The following is a 16,371-nucleotide window of genomic DNA, read 5'->3' as shown; positions in this document are numbered from 1 at the left end:
GTCCAGCCTAAAAAGATGTAGAGCTCCTTCAATTCCTTCTGCCGCTGCTGACTGCATAGACCACCCAACACCACCTGCAATCAGGTCCTAATAAATTTTGATTAGGACTTGACGTGGCGCCCTGAAATCCAGAACAGATTAAGGTAATACACATCCAGATTGCTGACATCTTCTCCCACGTGCCAGTGCGCACGTGACAGTACGTGAGCCAGCTCAGGGAGTTGTCTAGCAAAAAAAACAATGCAGAAGCAGAATGATGGCAGCAACCGTAGAGGTGTGACACAGAAGAAAATAAATAAATAAAAGTAAAAATTACAGCTCCCTGCAGTAGTTGTACGTGCAGATGTACAAGCCATAGCAGCAACTGCAAGGAGCGGACAGGAACAAGGGGCTGGGTGACAGGCCGGCAAACGGGAAAGCAGAAACCTGGACTTAGGTCTAAGTTACAGCAAAACCACACCCAGGATCCCGAAGCAAGTCCCTGACGCTCCAGCGTAGGTGTCTTGCCCGTGTGTCACTGCCAAACGCTTCCAACGCAGAAACAGGTGCACCCTCACCAGCCCACGCGGGACAGACGCAGCAGCAGAGCAGGGAAATTTTACATTTTCAGTACTGGCCCTCTGCTAGTAACCTATTTCCTACCATTTCAGGGTAGAAGGTAGGTGCTATGGGAAGCAGGATATTCTAATCAGATTTACAACCATTTCCAAAGGAGGCATTAATTCAGAGTTTAACACTTCCTTGTCGCTTTATTGCCACTGATTATACTGGTCCTGTGAACCCAAATGCAGCTTCCTCTCCTCAGCAAAGGACTGGGTATAAAAGGACATTGCATGGCAGCCAGATCAACTCAAAGGAGCCAGCCCCCTGTGTCAGCAACTCTCAAAACAAGTAACAACAAGAAGGAGATGCTAGGGAAAGCCCTGGAAACCTCCTCAAACCCTCTGCAAAGTTTAGCATGGAAATACTCCAAATGGAACCAGAGGGCAAGGCATTTTTGCGACCTTGTCTTTCAGAACAAGAGGTTAAAAGTTGCATAATTCAGAGTTTTAAATGGTGTAACTGATACACATCAATTTTATTAAATGCTTTTTATAACTAGCTTCACCAATTACCCTTACCTTATTTCAAAGTTTATAGTAGTAATTACAACTCATAGATGTTGTAGTTAAGATTTAGCATTAGTTCCTAATACTGTAATTAACAGAGCATATTATAAAAATTAAAAAAAAAAAAGTAGAGCCCCACAGGTACAACCTTAAAAAAAAAAACACACAGTAAGAAACAGCACGGACAGATCAACAATACCGATATTCCCTATTTCAGCAGTATTTCCCCTTAGTTGTCAATGGGCAAGAATTATGCCCACATACTTTCACATGCAGTACAGCCCTTTTATTACTTTAAAGCATAGATTTTATACCAGCTCAGAAGTATCACTAGCATTTCCGTAATGTACTAATTACAATGTTTTTCCCATTTTAATAATTAAATGAGTTTCAATGAATAAGGAACAATTACAGATATTTGAATCCTTCCTCCCTCCATTTTAATTTTTCTGCATACGAATGAGGGGGCAGAGTCTGCTTCCCATCACCGCCCTTCACAATTTCCTAAAATAGTACTCTTCGATGGCTCCATGGCTCTTCAGACATTAGCTGAGCAATTAAAATGCTGAGATTGCCCTTTGGCAGTCATTGAAGACATAGACTCTGACTCTTGACTGGCCTATGGCTTCTTTTTTCTCAACTCTATGGTATGTAAAACTACCTCCCTCTCTCCCCTCCCAGGTCCCACCCTATCAGATGGCGATGCAGAGGAGTAAAAAGAGGTCTGCGCGCCTTATATTCACCCCAAGCTCATGACTTCAGTGTGCTTGTGAGAAATTAAAACATGAGGCAATTTAACTCCTAACACTCACCATGACTAATAGTGTAATACGGACCCAATACAATTTCATTTACCTCTTTTATGACACAATTACAAAATAATGCCAGCTCCAGCTCAGGAATGCAACGTCCTTGGTACACTCGCATCCACCAGCCTATGCACGCCTGCATGCTATATTCTAATTTAAGTTGTGCATACTTTAGCATGAATGAGAAGCGTCCCCTGGGAAGCTATAGGCACCAGTTAAATGAAATCTAAGACTCAGCTCGCTGTCTTTCCCATTACCTGCAACACGCTTTGATCAGTGGGGCATAAATAAACACATAAACATCCCATCTCTCCCAAGTTCAATGAGATACAGCAGAGTTCCTCCAGTTCAGCCTCACAGGCGGCTCTCAGTCATAACTTATGACACTGCCCATCAAACTCACCTAAACAAGTTTATCGGACTTGGCACAGGGCAAAGTGTTTCGCTGTGCTTAAAAGAAAAAAAAAAATCAGTACAGGCAACAGGAAAGAGTACAATTCAGTGTGATCGCTGTAGCTTGAGAAAGCTAAGAGCAACAGAGGTGCTTGAAGGCGAAAGGATTCGGAGGGTACCAGGAAAGGGGGTGGGGGCATCGGTGGACCATGCCCAAGGAGGAGAGAAGAGTCAGAGCTCTCCTTCTTAGAGTCCTCTTCCCAAAGGCCCTCCCAAAGCAGGAGGGTTTAACAATGCAAATCAGCTACTGTTTCATGAGCAATGGCTCTGCCTCCTCAGTGGCAGTTCCTGCAGCGCTGACAGCTGTATCTGGCTTCAACTCACTGCCACGAGGAAGTGAAGAACAGCAACACACGTCTTGTTGTGACAAATCTACTCTGTCACCCTTGGCAGTGCTTTTACACAGGAGGTATGACACAGATCACGGCAGACTGGCTCCCAAGTAGCAATCACATTAGAGAAGATGCAATTGCAGCTATTCGCACAGCAGGAGATATCAGCATTGCTGCTTTTGTCGCACACATGGGTAACACCCTGTACTCCAAACCTTCGGCTATTCCTGCTCTACCAGCATTTACCCTAACAGAAAGCGATAAAGATGCACCCCTAGGACTGCTGTTTCAAGTCTCGCCTCTACTAATAGCTACAGCTTATGAAGAGTCACATGCAGTTGTGGTCACCTAGAAATTTCAGGCCAGTGGGTCCATAAAGGACAACTATGATCATCAGTAATATAACACAGGCTGAAACGGGAACATGCACATTAGGGTAGTAGCTTTCCCTCCTTCAGTTCCCCACTACAGTCACTCATTAAAGGAAGGATCTACAAAAAGCTTAGATTATAAGTAGGTTTTTTTTTTCCCCAAGGCAACCAAGAACTGTGCCTTCATCCCCAAACCTCATCCATCAGAACTGTTCGTTCCTAATTCTGTCATTTTCCAGCACTTTCTGAGGGTCACCTGTGCAACTGAAGTAATACTGACCCCTCCTACCTCACAGGCCTACTCTGAGGATTAGCCAGGGAGTGGCTGCTCAGTGGAATGAATATGCAAAGCCCTGTTATAAACTCTGTATCTGATTGCAACCGTAAGCAAAGTCTTATTTAAGCAATCCCTTCACCAGCAAAAATATATTGATTGCCCATTTTGTTCCTTCCTTCTGTGTCTTTTCCCTCCAAGCTCTTCAAGATACAAAACACGTTACTAAGATTTTTCCTGTTGTGCTGCAGAGATGCTTAGTACAAACAATAGGCACATTTTTTTACATAAAGTAGTGTCCATAATTAGTTGTTTCAGCTTATTTTGGATCAGTATTAGTTTGGTATCATACTTGTTGTACTGTAGGGATCTCACTGCCCAGTTAATGAAAGCCCCCGTCCCATAACCTCACATATGTCAGATATTAACAGTCGCCTGTTTCTAACTGTGTCCACATTCAGGTGAGATCCCTTCTGCAATTCCATCAATTTTATGAGCTTAGGACATAACAGCATTGGGTATTTCTTGCTTCCTCTAAGCACAAAACTACCTCTCTACCAAAGCCTTCTTTAAAACCAAGTTAGTGTTTTTGCACATGCTTACCTCAAAACATCTGTGTTTGGCTCCTGCATCTGTTAGCGCATGTTTGTTTTTTTTTTTTTTTCTTTAAATGCACTTTGTTCATTCTTTTCCATTGTCAAAACCAAATTTTGTACAACACCATCTTTTAAATTAACTTATCAAAAGAAACATGCTAGTAAAACATAATAAGGTTCAGGGAGATTTACTTTCATATTGCCTTGCTGAACTTGAGATTTCCAGTCGTGCCAGTTTCCATTGCACATGCAATCCAGCAGATCCCCCCTTTTCTTGTTCTGTTCTTTTTTAAAGTCATTTTGCTACGACTATGAGAGTCAAGAGTTAATCCATTTTTCCCTTTTTACACTCAGATTCCTATTTTCATTCCTTTGATATCACTATTATGACATACTCAGCAGCTGAATAGGTAAAAATGATGCTGCGTACAGAACGATGGAAAAATGGCTTTGATACGTCTGATAACACCCACTGGGCAACTCAGCTGTCATGATTCTTCTACACACGCAGACACAATTTTATACTGCTTTTTATGGCCCTGACCCTCCCTTGTGACTGGCCAGAGCACACAGTACAATGACATAACTGGCATGCCTGGCCTTGCTCTTCCAGGATAAGGCGCATTTCATTGCTCCAGCGTATGTCCAAATTGCTCATCTTCCTTTCTCTGCATCTCTCTGAAATGAAACAGCTCATTTTGCTCATTGTGCAGGGGCAGAAAGATAAGGTGGACTGAACAAGCAATGTCAGAGGAAGACTGCCTTCCCAGATGGCACAGGACCGAGACCGAAATGAACAGCATTGACCCTGTGCCTGCAGCAACACCTTATAGCTTCCCTTTCAATCCCCGCCATGTGCACTAAGAGAACATCCCCTCTTTCCAGTGGTGCCCAGGGATGAGGAAGAGACCGACAGTGGAAGAGACCACAGTAAAGCATTTCCCATCCTTCAACACAGCACCAGCTGGTGTTAAGAAGTTATTGGGTGACTTGAGGGGTAAACCCATCTCTCTCGCTCACTCGCATGTTTAGGAAAACATGCCATGACCCATAATTTGCTATAAAAATAGGGGTACTCCTGCTTCTCTTTGCCTCTCTACGCACAGCATCCTCTCTCTGCCCCAAGGTTTGTCACAGTGTAGAATCTTGACAAGGTTGTGTGCTGTATTGGACCCTTCTCAGTGCTACCCCCACCGTCCATCCTCTTCTTGCCTATACCTGAAACATGCCTTTCCAGGAGAAAACACCTTCCCTGGGGAGGGGCAGAGACAGAAGAGAGAAGTGTATCATTTTAAAAACACCCATAAGATCCATCAGCTATATTGCACTTAGACTCGAGCCTCAAATATCTCCATGCACAAAGTGAGTTACAGAAAAAGAGAGATGCAGAGAAGCAACAAACAATGGAAAGAGTTATTTGAGCCATTTGCAATACCAACAATCAGGACCGAATCCTCGCCATTTTAAATATTGCACAGTGAGACACCATCCCTGCTCTGCAGAGCTGGGGGCATAGTGAGAATATCTCTTATATAAATCCAGCGACAGAGGGGAAATAGATACACGCCGCACCTTCTCAACTTCACTGCTATGCAACCTGACAGCCCTCACCTGTAAAAACAGATAGTGTTCTCAAGTACTTCAGAAAGGAGATTGACTCAAACGTTGCAGCTAGATTACATTTCATAGGTCTAGAGTTACCCTTGGATGCCTGCATTATGGAATACCTACAGCAAAATTTCTGTGTCTCAACAGAAGCTCAGGCTTAATCCATAGCAAAAAAGTTTTGCTTAGAGACCAGACCCACGGAAGACACACCTACAGCATCAGGACTTTTCTAGGCACCAGTATGGCTATGGCATCCTTCCTTCTCCTATGAAATGAAGTATACCAGCAATGCTATACTCTTACTGGTGTACTCTTACAAAGTTTCCACTAGAACCCCCTCACAGGACGGGAATCTAATAAAAGTCTAAGGCCCCCATTAAGATTTACCGTATTCAAAGAATACTTGCAGGCACTTTTGATTGTTACACCTGCAAATTTTTGCAAGTATAAAGCGTACATACCATAAAGCTTATGTATGCTTACTTTCTGTAGCTGCCCAGCAACACTGTGGGCAAAGCACCTTCTTGCCACTCCTCCTCTCACTAGTGATGTATATGCCAGTTTAACACTGATTTGGGCACTTATTTCTCTTATTATATGAATATGCAAGTGCAGCCATTGCAGCCACCTTGTGGCAGCCATGAACAACGACCACGTCCAACAGGTTACAGGTCTTATAATACAGACTCGGGCCTTGCATCACATGTCCCCTGATTATCTCGGGGCTTCTGCGATCTGAACAAATCGTGCCCTGACGTGACCAGGATCCTAATCCTGTCCCCTCTAGAGGAATGTATTTTGGATCCTCAAACTCTACTGTTGGATTTGTCAACGAAGTGGCAGCTGTTCCTCACCTCTCTTCCTCCATTCACACCCTGTGCAAGGCTGGGTCTGCTCACCATGGGTGGCAAATGCAGCGGACCACCAAGCTTGTCGATCCCACTGGTCACCACCTCAACCTGACCCAGGTAAGGATTTGGTAAGTTTTGTGTATGATGAGCGGCAGGAACTCCAGTGCCAAATGTACTCAGAGCACCAGCAAGGCCAGGGGCAGTGGACCTCACACACTGAGCACCTGCATGCAGACAGACTGCAAGTTGAGACTACAAAGAGGTAGTTTGACACCTGAATGTCACACGCTTCTACGTGACTTACTGCAAATAGGATACATTCACAGGAAGCTAATTTATGGCTAGCTCTGCTTTAATGCAGTATTCTCTGAGCAGCAGGTTCACGCGCTTCCTCCCACTTCGGTTCACTTCTCGTGTACTAACCAATTACAGTTTCTATAGCCACTCCTCCACAACCTCTTCTAGCATCAGAACACCCTCTATTTTGTATACGTTTACATATGTGTGTCTATTTACATACATACATTTGTACACATGTCATGGTAATCACCTTCCCCCCTTCTGAATTTTTCCCACTATCAAAACCAACAGCCCTCCCCCTGACCTAGCACTGAACTTGTACTAAAGTCATGGGAATTTCTTCTTTGACTTCATCCAGCCGTAACCCAGCTCCCAGACCGTCAACTCAAAACTAGTCTCCACCACAGGCTCAGTTCGACATCTCCTGCAGTGTTCAGCATTGCACTTGAAGGAATGGCATTTAAAACAATAGATGGGGAATGAATGGGTTTTGTGCCAGCAAACTAATTCCACTAGAAGAGCAAGAAAACTGGCATCCCTTGTTAACGGAGGAGACAAGATTAACAAAGCTCTCCCAAAAGGGTACCCCAGTTGGCTCAGGTGCTGAAAACCACCAAGAGCCTCACATCAAGAACCCACAAATACGTTAGCCTGCAACTTTTCTGCACTGATGAACCTTTCACAGGTATCAGTAGGTCACAGCCAAGGCACAGACCTTCTTCTTTGTGCAATAAACGCTCTTTCTCATGCAAAGTCTAACTCCAACACACATTTCTTCACCAAAGACATAAATGCAGCTGACCTAAACCCAGCCTTGGCTAAACCCAGTTCTCCCAAGTCACATAGCAGAGTTAACCTGGGTTACTGAGCAAATCAGGGCAGCTATTCGCACGCATCTGCTGCAAAGGAAAGGTGAAAGCTTCCATTAAGATTTAAGGTAAGGTGTGCTTGTGACAATTCCTGTATCTCAAGCCTCAGTTTCATAAGCTCTTCAGCTTGCCAAAAGGAATCCCCATCCTCTGCCCTCCTTATTCCCAACTCCCACACTGCCCTTTCTCTTATGGCAGTACAGGCACGTGTGTGGTCTCACAACGAACCAGAGCAGGGAACCAACATGGATGACAACAGGTAGGCACGACGGCTTCTTTCAACACCAGTGCCAGCTGAGAGGATTTGTGCAACCATAGCCTGTTTATCCGAGTACGCAAATGTAGGAACTAAATGTACGATTCCCTCTCGCACCTAATCTGGCACAGGCATGGGGCGGCTATTGAAAGAGGTAGTCCTTCTCCACGTTTCTCATGCCCAGTGGCATTCTGCCCTTCTGCATCAGACCTAGCACCATCTGGCCACAGAGCAGGCTGATCCAACTTCCAGATCCAAAAGTCTTTTTTTTGGGTTGTTTTTTTTTTTTTGTTTAGGGAAGGGGGTTAATTTTCAGTTGGAGCAGTGATTGAACTGACTTGAGGCCACATGGTCACTCTTTCTGATCCAAGGGAAAGCAACAGGAGCTTGCAGTCAGGACCGGATGAGAACTGGACCGTTCCTTCAGCAGCAGCCTGTAGTTACACTGGATTAACCACCGCGTGAAGCCATACTCCAAGCAACACAAGTTATTCAATGACATTTCTCTGAAAGCCCTGCCTGGGCACAGACACCGCAGCCAGGTGCACTTCGCCACAGCTCTAAATCATACCAGTCACCCTATGACAACAGCTTCACGATAAACCTCTTCCCAGAAGCAAGAGGTTAGCACGGGCAATGGCTGTAAGCTTGGGGTACAACAGGCCATCTTTTTGCTGGAATGTGCCATCCTGGCAGCAACAAGCTCTGTAATCTGGCACGAAAATTTGCAGCAAGACTTTGTGGTTAGGAACCAGGCTGGACAGACTCAGATAAGAAATTAGCGAGGGTAATCAGCTGTTGGAATAATTCACCTGGGGAACCAGTGCAGTCTATCACTTGATATCTTGAAATCAAGACTGGGTGCTTTTCTAATAGAATTTTGGATTTGATGCAGTGATAACCAGCTGGGAACATAAATACCTGCTGGGGGTCAGAATAAGGCATCTGTCCCCAAATGGCTGATACAATGAACATCAACTGTGTGATCACCTCACAGAAGAGGGAAACAATTTCACTCTGTACGGCACAAGTGCCAAAACGATAGAGCACAACTACACTTGCACTGAAGACACTTCTAAGTACTTCATTAAAAGATACAACAGGAGTTCGGTGAGGAGCTGCAAAGCTGACAGGAACTACAAAACTTACCAGGCATGACTACTGAAATAAGCTAGCTATGTATAATTTAGCTAAACAGTAACTAATCAGCCAACATCAAACTGGAAAGATACCAGATGACAGAAAACGCAGTAATTCTTAGAATCTTCTTAGATTATTAGAATATTCTTGGGAAAAAAAAATGTGATTCCAATTATGTATTTGAAATCCCTTGCAGGCTGTTTCTTAAATTTTGCTGGGAATAACCAGGGAGACTGAACATAATTTACATGAATACAGACTAATTAAATAAAACAGCCCACTTTAAAACAGACTCCAAAGTAGAGTACGTTTTAAAAAAAAAAAAAAAACAACTATAGCAAAATTTATCTCTTTACCTCTAGAAAGCACTTGAAACAAGTGAACTGTATGAAAGGACAAGACTCAATAGAACAAGAGCAAGAACATCTATGTAAAGTCCCAGGGAACAGACTCTTACTGGCCAAATCTATCAGGATGCACAAGAGGTTCCCAGAGGAAGTGCTGATGTCCTACGATTTCAGACAGACGGAACAGGGGGCTTCAGCACGAGCACCAGCCTCGAGCCTAGTCACCTGTTGTCACTAGGAATTACATCGTATAACCCCACTCACAGGTTATCGAGATCGCCAGGCTACTGCACAGGCAGCACAGTACAAATGCTACCCTCAGTCACGAGCTGGCAAAATGAGGTTCTACACGGAAGACAGCTGAGGTATTCCAAATATCAACAATAACTGAGAATTAAGAAGAATTCAGACCCGGTACAACTTCAAGTCTGATTTACGGATGCCTCCTCCTCACCCAATTCAGTTCTGAAATCTGGGTCACCCATACATTATTCCTCCAAACCAAGTCACCTCCCTCCTGTGCAACCCTTCAAAAGGACTCTGCCCTTATCCAAGCCATCTCCAACAAGCCATTTGGGTTACGAGAAACTCCAAAACAGTAGAGAATCAGGTCACAAAATCTCCAATAGCACGTTAGAGACGTGGCTTGGTCAGAGAGGAACAGGCACACAGCTCAAAGAGAAGCCAACACCATCCACATCCAGCAGCTCCTTGGCAAAGTCTGCTACAAGTCAACAGAGAATTGAGCTCAGACGTTCTTCCTTGCCCCCTCTATTCCCTACTAGCTTTGATCCAGGTCTTAACCAACCTCTAGGAATAAACGAAGCACCAAGCCCAAGGATAATATGGGTGCTGGGGGGAAGATGGGTCAGGCCAGAGCCATGGCAGCTCAAAACCCCTCCAGCAAGTTGTCTGGGGCACCGAGGTTGCCACCAGAGCTGCTGGAACAGTGGCCGGGGCTCGGAAGCAGCCAGGAGAAGGAGACGGGAAGGGAGCAGCAGACAGGCAGGTATCTCGCCTTTCGTTCCTCTGCCTTCCCTCTGTGACAGGCCATAAAAGTCACGAGGCGCCAGCCAGCAGAGCAAGGAAGAAAACAACACGGTGTCCAGAGTTCAAGCGCAGCCCCGAGACTCCCGGGCCCCGGCCCACGGACGGCCCGGCTGGAACTGAAACCCCAGCGAACGCCGTGGGATCTCGCTTCTGCGTGGGAGGCACCATTTCTGCGGGAAGAGGCTCCGGCTGCTGGCAGCTGAGCCTGGGACCGGGCCTGTGCTGCGGGCCCTACCTGCTGCCGGCGGCAGGAGGAGGAGCGCGGCGGAGGAGGGGGGGAACGGGCGCTGCCGGCGAGGCGCGGAGCCTCACCGTCCCGCACAGGCCGCCGCGAAAGCTGAGGCACCCCGGGGCCTTGCCCCGAGGAGGCGCCCCCCGCTCCTTCGCCGCCCCCTCTGGAGGCAGCGGGGCTCACACCACGCCGCGCCCCCCCCCGGGCGGCAGCGGCTCGGCGGGGCTGCGGGCCCCGACGGCGGCCCTCCCCGCTCACCCACACCTGCGCGCCGCGGGCCCGGCAGGCCCCGCCGTCCCGCCTCGGGAGGGGCGAGCGCTCCCTCCTCCCAGTCCCCCTCGGGTCCTAAAATGGTGGAGCCCTCCCTCCCCTCCTTCTCCTTCCTCTCCCCACCGCCGCTTCACTCCCCCAGCCTGCCCGCCGCCCCAGCCCCCCGGGGAGGAGGGGGGAAGCAGCCGCCCCTCCGGCCCGGCCCAGGCTCCGCGGGGATCCGGCGCCAGGCCCGCGCCTCACCCGGGAACACGGTACCGCCGCTCCCGCCGGGCCGCCCCCGCCGGCCGCCCCTTACCTGCTCACATCGCCGGGCCGGGGCCAGCGCTGCTCCCCCCGGCGCCGCCGCGGCCCCCCGCCCTGGGCAGCCGGCCGCCGTCTCCCCGCCGCCCGCGGGGCCGCAGGTATGTCATGAGTGCCGGGGCTCCCAGGTGAGCCGGGCACACCTACAGGAAGGCAGGCGGGACGCCCTGATTGGCGTGCGGGGCGCAGCCCGGCCGGCGGCGGCGGCCGCGCTCCGACGGCGCGGCGCAGGGCAAGGGCGCAGCCGCCACAGCGGCGGCACCGGACCCCGGCCCCGGTCCTCCGTCCAGGGCTCCGGTCCCCGGCCGGGGGCAGCCCTCCGCGCCCCGTCTGCCCTTCCGAGCGTAAGGTATTTTGCTTTTTTTTTTTTTTAAAATAATAATTGCAACGGGGGAAATAACTGCGTCTGCCCTGGGTTTGGGGTAATGGCGGGGCCGGGGGGGGGGGGGGGGGGGTGGGAAGGTGCTTAGCTGCTTTACCACCAGGGCAAAAGCAGAGCGGGTACACCTGACCCGCTGCTCCCAGGTCCCCGGGCTGGCTCAAGAAACAAGAGAGGCTTTTTATGTAGTCATTTATTAATTTATTTATTTATTTATTTTAACTTTTCTTCGTTACCCGCGCCTCTCGTTTTCCCGCTGCCTAAGGTCACTCCTTCACTCTGCACGCGTGAACGCTCCTGCTCTGTATTTCCTTCCCTCCCCCCCCCACCCGCCAACAGGCACCGGGGTGTTAAGGAAAAGCGGCGGGTGTCGGGACAGGCGTCCTCGCAACACGTGGCAGGGCTTTGCCTCAGCCGCAGCCGACCTCAGAGATCCCAGGATTATGTCCTACGTCGTCAAATAAACGTAAATGAATTGAACACCTGGGTTCAGAAGAAACGGAGCGGGATGCAGGTCGGAAAACGCTGTAGGGTGCATTAAAAGTCTGAATCCACAGCTGCCGTTCTCAGGCATCCTGTCTCTCCTAGGTATGCAGGTAAATATCCCCAGGAGCCCTACTTGCATCAGAGCTTTCTCTGGTTGCTGCGTTCAGCTGTGGACTGAAAGGGGACAGCATATCCATTGCCAATAAAGGAAATTCTGTCCCTGACTGCCAGCTTGACTGTAGTGATAGGGGCACGCAGTCTGTAGGGAGAGTTCCCCCACACAGGAGAGCGGAACGGAGTTTGGTAGAGAAAAGGCGTGAGTAAAGGGAAAAGAAAAGGGGAGGACATGTAAATACGAGGCAACGTGTGTTTGGGAGTAGCAGAGCAAAGGGAAACCCTGACACAGCTGATTATTGTGATCATAAGAGAAGGGGAAAATTCAGAAATTTTGGGGGGTTCATTCAATGGCAAAATAAACCGACTAGCTTGCATGGTTCTCCGTTGCCCCAATATTACTTGGAGCACGGGTGCTTGTATTTGCTTAAAGAAGTACAGGATTTATGTGAGAATGCATTTTACCACATTTTACCACATTCTTTGCTTGCAAAGAATAGGAGGTGAGCAAAGAATTATGCTAGCAAGGTGAGTGAGGAAGGAGTTACCTATGTTATATTTTCTGTCTCTTCAAATTGATATCCAGTGCCGTCTCTTTGCGGTCTTTTTTTCCTAATCATTTCATGAGGCTTGCAGGTGTGTCTTCTCCAGGACATGCTCTGAAGAGTTCAGCAAAAGAGAAGGGGGAACTTGTACCATCCACCAGAGAAATCCTGTTCCTCGGAACCATCGCTTCCCTGCATGACACATGTGGGGTCTCCCAGGCAGGAAAACTCCCACCGGAAGCGGTACACTGAAAGCTTTACCCAGCCAGTGACAAAATTGTGTTCATGCTTGCTGGTGCTTTCTGACTCAATTAATGCTTTCATTCGTTTGTGTGGATGAATTATTTCATCACAGTGGATCAGCTTCTGCAGTTGAGATTCCTGAGTCAATGGAGAGAAAAGGGATGCTTCAAATTCCCACGAGTCAAGAGACTGGGGAAATCAACTCTGGATCGTGTCTCTCTTGGGTTGGTGCTCAAACCTTCGGGACGTTACATAAATAGGCGATGCCACTTCCTACTGCATTTTATAAGTTCCTAGCAGCTGGCAGCATGCTGGAGTTGGACGTCCTGACTGGAAAACGGCAGCTCTGTTGTCCAGAAAAGGATAACTTATTGTCTAAGAAGGGCTTAACCTTTACCCCTCTCCTTGGCACCTCCAGCAACTGCGGAGGCAGTTTTCTATTTGCTTTTGTGAATCATATCCTGAGGTACCTTGCTTTCCCTGCCCATTGCACAGAGAGTTTGAATGCTTAACTTTTCTTCATGCATTACATAGGGTGAAGAAGTGCCTGAAGTCATAACGTGCAGCTCTCAGTATCACAATATCTATATCCTTCTGTGGGCCAAGTTCTCCTTCCCTAACTTGGTGGGAACGGGACTGCTAGCTTCTCTGTGGAGCCATGCAAAATTACTGCGGTGCCGTTAAGGTACTTCTGCCAGTGGCATGGAAGAAAGGCCGATGAAGAATAGGTGTGCTATAGAATCGCTGAGGCTGGCCGGCACTTCTGGACATCATCACCCCCTAGTTCAGAGCAGGGTCAGCTGGAGCAGGCTGCCCAGGACTGTCTCCAGTTGGATTTTTAATATCTCTATAGATAGAGACTCCACAATCTGGGCTACCTGGTCCAGTTTAACCACCCTCATGGTAAAAGTAAGGGTTTTCTTGTGTTTAGAACACATGCACTAATGGAGAACTGCACAGTGTGAGCAGAAGAGATCCTGTCCCATGCTGGGAGTACTTCCACTTCTCCTTTAGGAAGGTGGGCTACAGTGGGTCAATGTTCTTTCACCAGTAGATCCCACAGCATGTGAGTCCTCTCCCAGCAGGTTGAAAGTTGAGAGCCAGCATTAGTGGAAAGCAGGCAGAGAGCAGTGCAGAGGTGTCCCAGGTGGATTGGGCTGCAGTGCCAAGAGCCAGGTCCTCCTGTATCCTGATGTGCTCCTGCTTCCTGCAGCACCCTGTACTATCTGAGCACACTGTGACCTCGGTGGGCAGAGAGGCAGTTTGGACACTAGCTTGCCACTTACACTTTATTTTCCTGTGTAGGCATCCTCCTCGAGAACCTCCCATCCAGCTAGAGTCCTCTCTTGTCCTCACCACTCCATAGCAGATGTTATTCTGAGTTTAACTTCTAGTATATGCAAAGCACATGGTTGTAAACATAAAAAGCCAGGTAGACAGCAGGACAGAACCTGGCAGTTCTAGTAACTCTTAGGTACACTACTGACATATCAGAAGTACCATGGGGGGTGTGGGGTGTGTGTGTCTAAGTATCGTCTTAAGTTTAGCTAAATCATCTGCTGAGCCCTCATTCCTTCAAAAACCAAATAGTTTCCCTGGCTGTGTTTAGCAGCTATACCTTCCTCCAAGCAGATGCAAACCTGTGTATATTACAAGAAAAACCATTGTAAGAATGCAAAGAAACAGAACACTGTGCTTGGAAACTGAACCAAAATAAGTTTATACAAGCAGCAAGTGAAACACCCATCCCCAGTGAGTCAGGTCCTGGCTGTTTCCTTCATTTCCTCCAAGGCTTGGTGGGAACATCCAGCAGTAACAGTCCTTCTGAAATTCAGTCGTCTCTTTTCCTGACCGTTATTTGTAGCTTGCTATCAGCAGTTAGCAGAGTCCCAGCATCATTGTGGATGAAAAGCTGGACATGAGCCAGCAGTGTGTGCTCGCAGCCCAGGAAGCCAACCATATCCTGGGCTGCATCAAAAGAAGCATGGCCAGCAGGTCGAGGGAGGTGATTGTCCCCTTCTACTCAGCTCTGGTGAGACCCCCACCTGGAGTACTGCTTCCAGCTCTGGGGCCCTCAGTACAGAAAAGACACGGACCTGTTGGAGCAGGTCTGGAGGAGGGCCACAAAAATGATTAGAGGGATGGAACACCTCTCCTATGAGGACAGGCTGAGAGAGCTGGGGTTGTTCAGCCTGGAGAAGAGAAGGCTCCGGGGAGACCTTATAGTAGCCTTCCAGTACTTAAAGGGAGACTGTAAGAAAGATGGGGACAGATTTTTTAGCAGGGATTGGACAAGGGGTAATGGCTTTAAACTAAAAGAGGGTAGATTCAGACTAGATAAAAAGAAGAAATTTTTTATGGTGAAGGTGGTTGGTAACGCTGGAACAGGTTGCATAGAGAGGAGGTAGATAGCCCATCCCCGGAAACCCCATTCAAGGTCAGGTTGGATGGGGCTCTGAACAACCTGATCTAGTTGAAGATGTCCCTGATCATTGCAGGAGAGGGTTGGACTAGATGACCTTTAAAGTTCCTTCCAACCCAAACCATTCTATGTTTCTGTGATTCAGCACTGCATTTCCACAGGCCCCTCTCCAGCACACCGAGAGAAGTGCAGACTCTTCAAGACCTCAGCTCAGCTTTGGTACCACAGGTGCCATGCTCTTGTTGGATTTGTAGGTGCTAGAACCTTGTTGAGCTACAGCAGATGCTGGAGTAAAAGAGGAAAAAATGACAGATTTGCACAATTCACTCACATTGTTTGTTTTTATCTAGAATACAGCCTTATTATTGACAGGGGTTTGGCCCTGTCTTCCTCAGAATCTGCTTCAGTGACAGTCGTGGATGCAGTTATAATGCTGAACTCCTGCTGTTCTCTGGCAGAGCCGTCACTTATCCCAGGAGTTCAAGAGACTATGGTCTTCACATAGACATGTACTGATTTCTGGGATCTTTCCCGAAACTTGCTCCAGCATATGTCCAGGAATAGGTGTCTGTGCCAGAAAGGATTAGGAAAATGCAGAACTGGGAAAGTCCTTCAAGTGATACGGCTAGAGATGCTTTCCTATGCAAAAATAGTTATAAAACTGCATTGCTGACATGATCTGAGTTAATAACAAAAGCCCTGAGACAATAACCCGTATTGTCAAAGAGCACGTCCGTCCTGAGAAGAGCAGCCACAGGCTGAAATGGGCTTCCCCCATTTTGTTCTCAGGTGCTTTCTTTCCTGGGAATCCCAACCAGCCTGCAGTCAACAAGTGACATAGACACAACACTGTGTTTGCTCTCACAGAATAAAACCAGGAGCAAAATAATCCACTTTATTTAAATATGTTTATAATCCTTATTCAACCTCATCCATTTTTTTTTTCATCCAAAAAGCAGTAAGGACTCTTTGTCCAAGTGTATACCTATATATCTGCCATGGATTGATGGTT

General features: G+C 47.8%; 1 protein-coding gene across 2 annotated transcripts in view; it reads right to left on the bottom strand.

Moving 5' to 3' along the window:
* The window catches only part of ARHGEF5 (Rho guanine nucleotide exchange factor 5), a 37,827-nt gene extending 26,369 nt beyond the window's left edge, over positions 1-11,458 (bottom strand). The window contains exon 1 of one of the 2 annotated variants that reach the window (XR_010073715.1): positions 11,166-11,458. The gene's annotated coding sequence lies outside the window, so the exon portion shown is untranslated. The remainder of the gene's footprint in view (positions 1-11,165) is intronic. The other variant, XM_063355747.1, reaches the window with a different exon arrangement.
* Between the last annotated feature and the right edge of the window lie 4,913 nt (positions 11,459-16,371).

Source organism: Chroicocephalus ridibundus, chromosome 1, assembly GCF_963924245.1.
Source record: "Chroicocephalus ridibundus chromosome 1, bChrRid1.1, whole genome shotgun sequence".
In the NCBI taxonomy this organism is placed as follows: Eukaryota; Metazoa; Chordata; class Aves; order Charadriiformes; family Laridae; genus Chroicocephalus; species Chroicocephalus ridibundus.
This window is presented reverse-complemented; position numbering and strand designations above follow the sequence as displayed.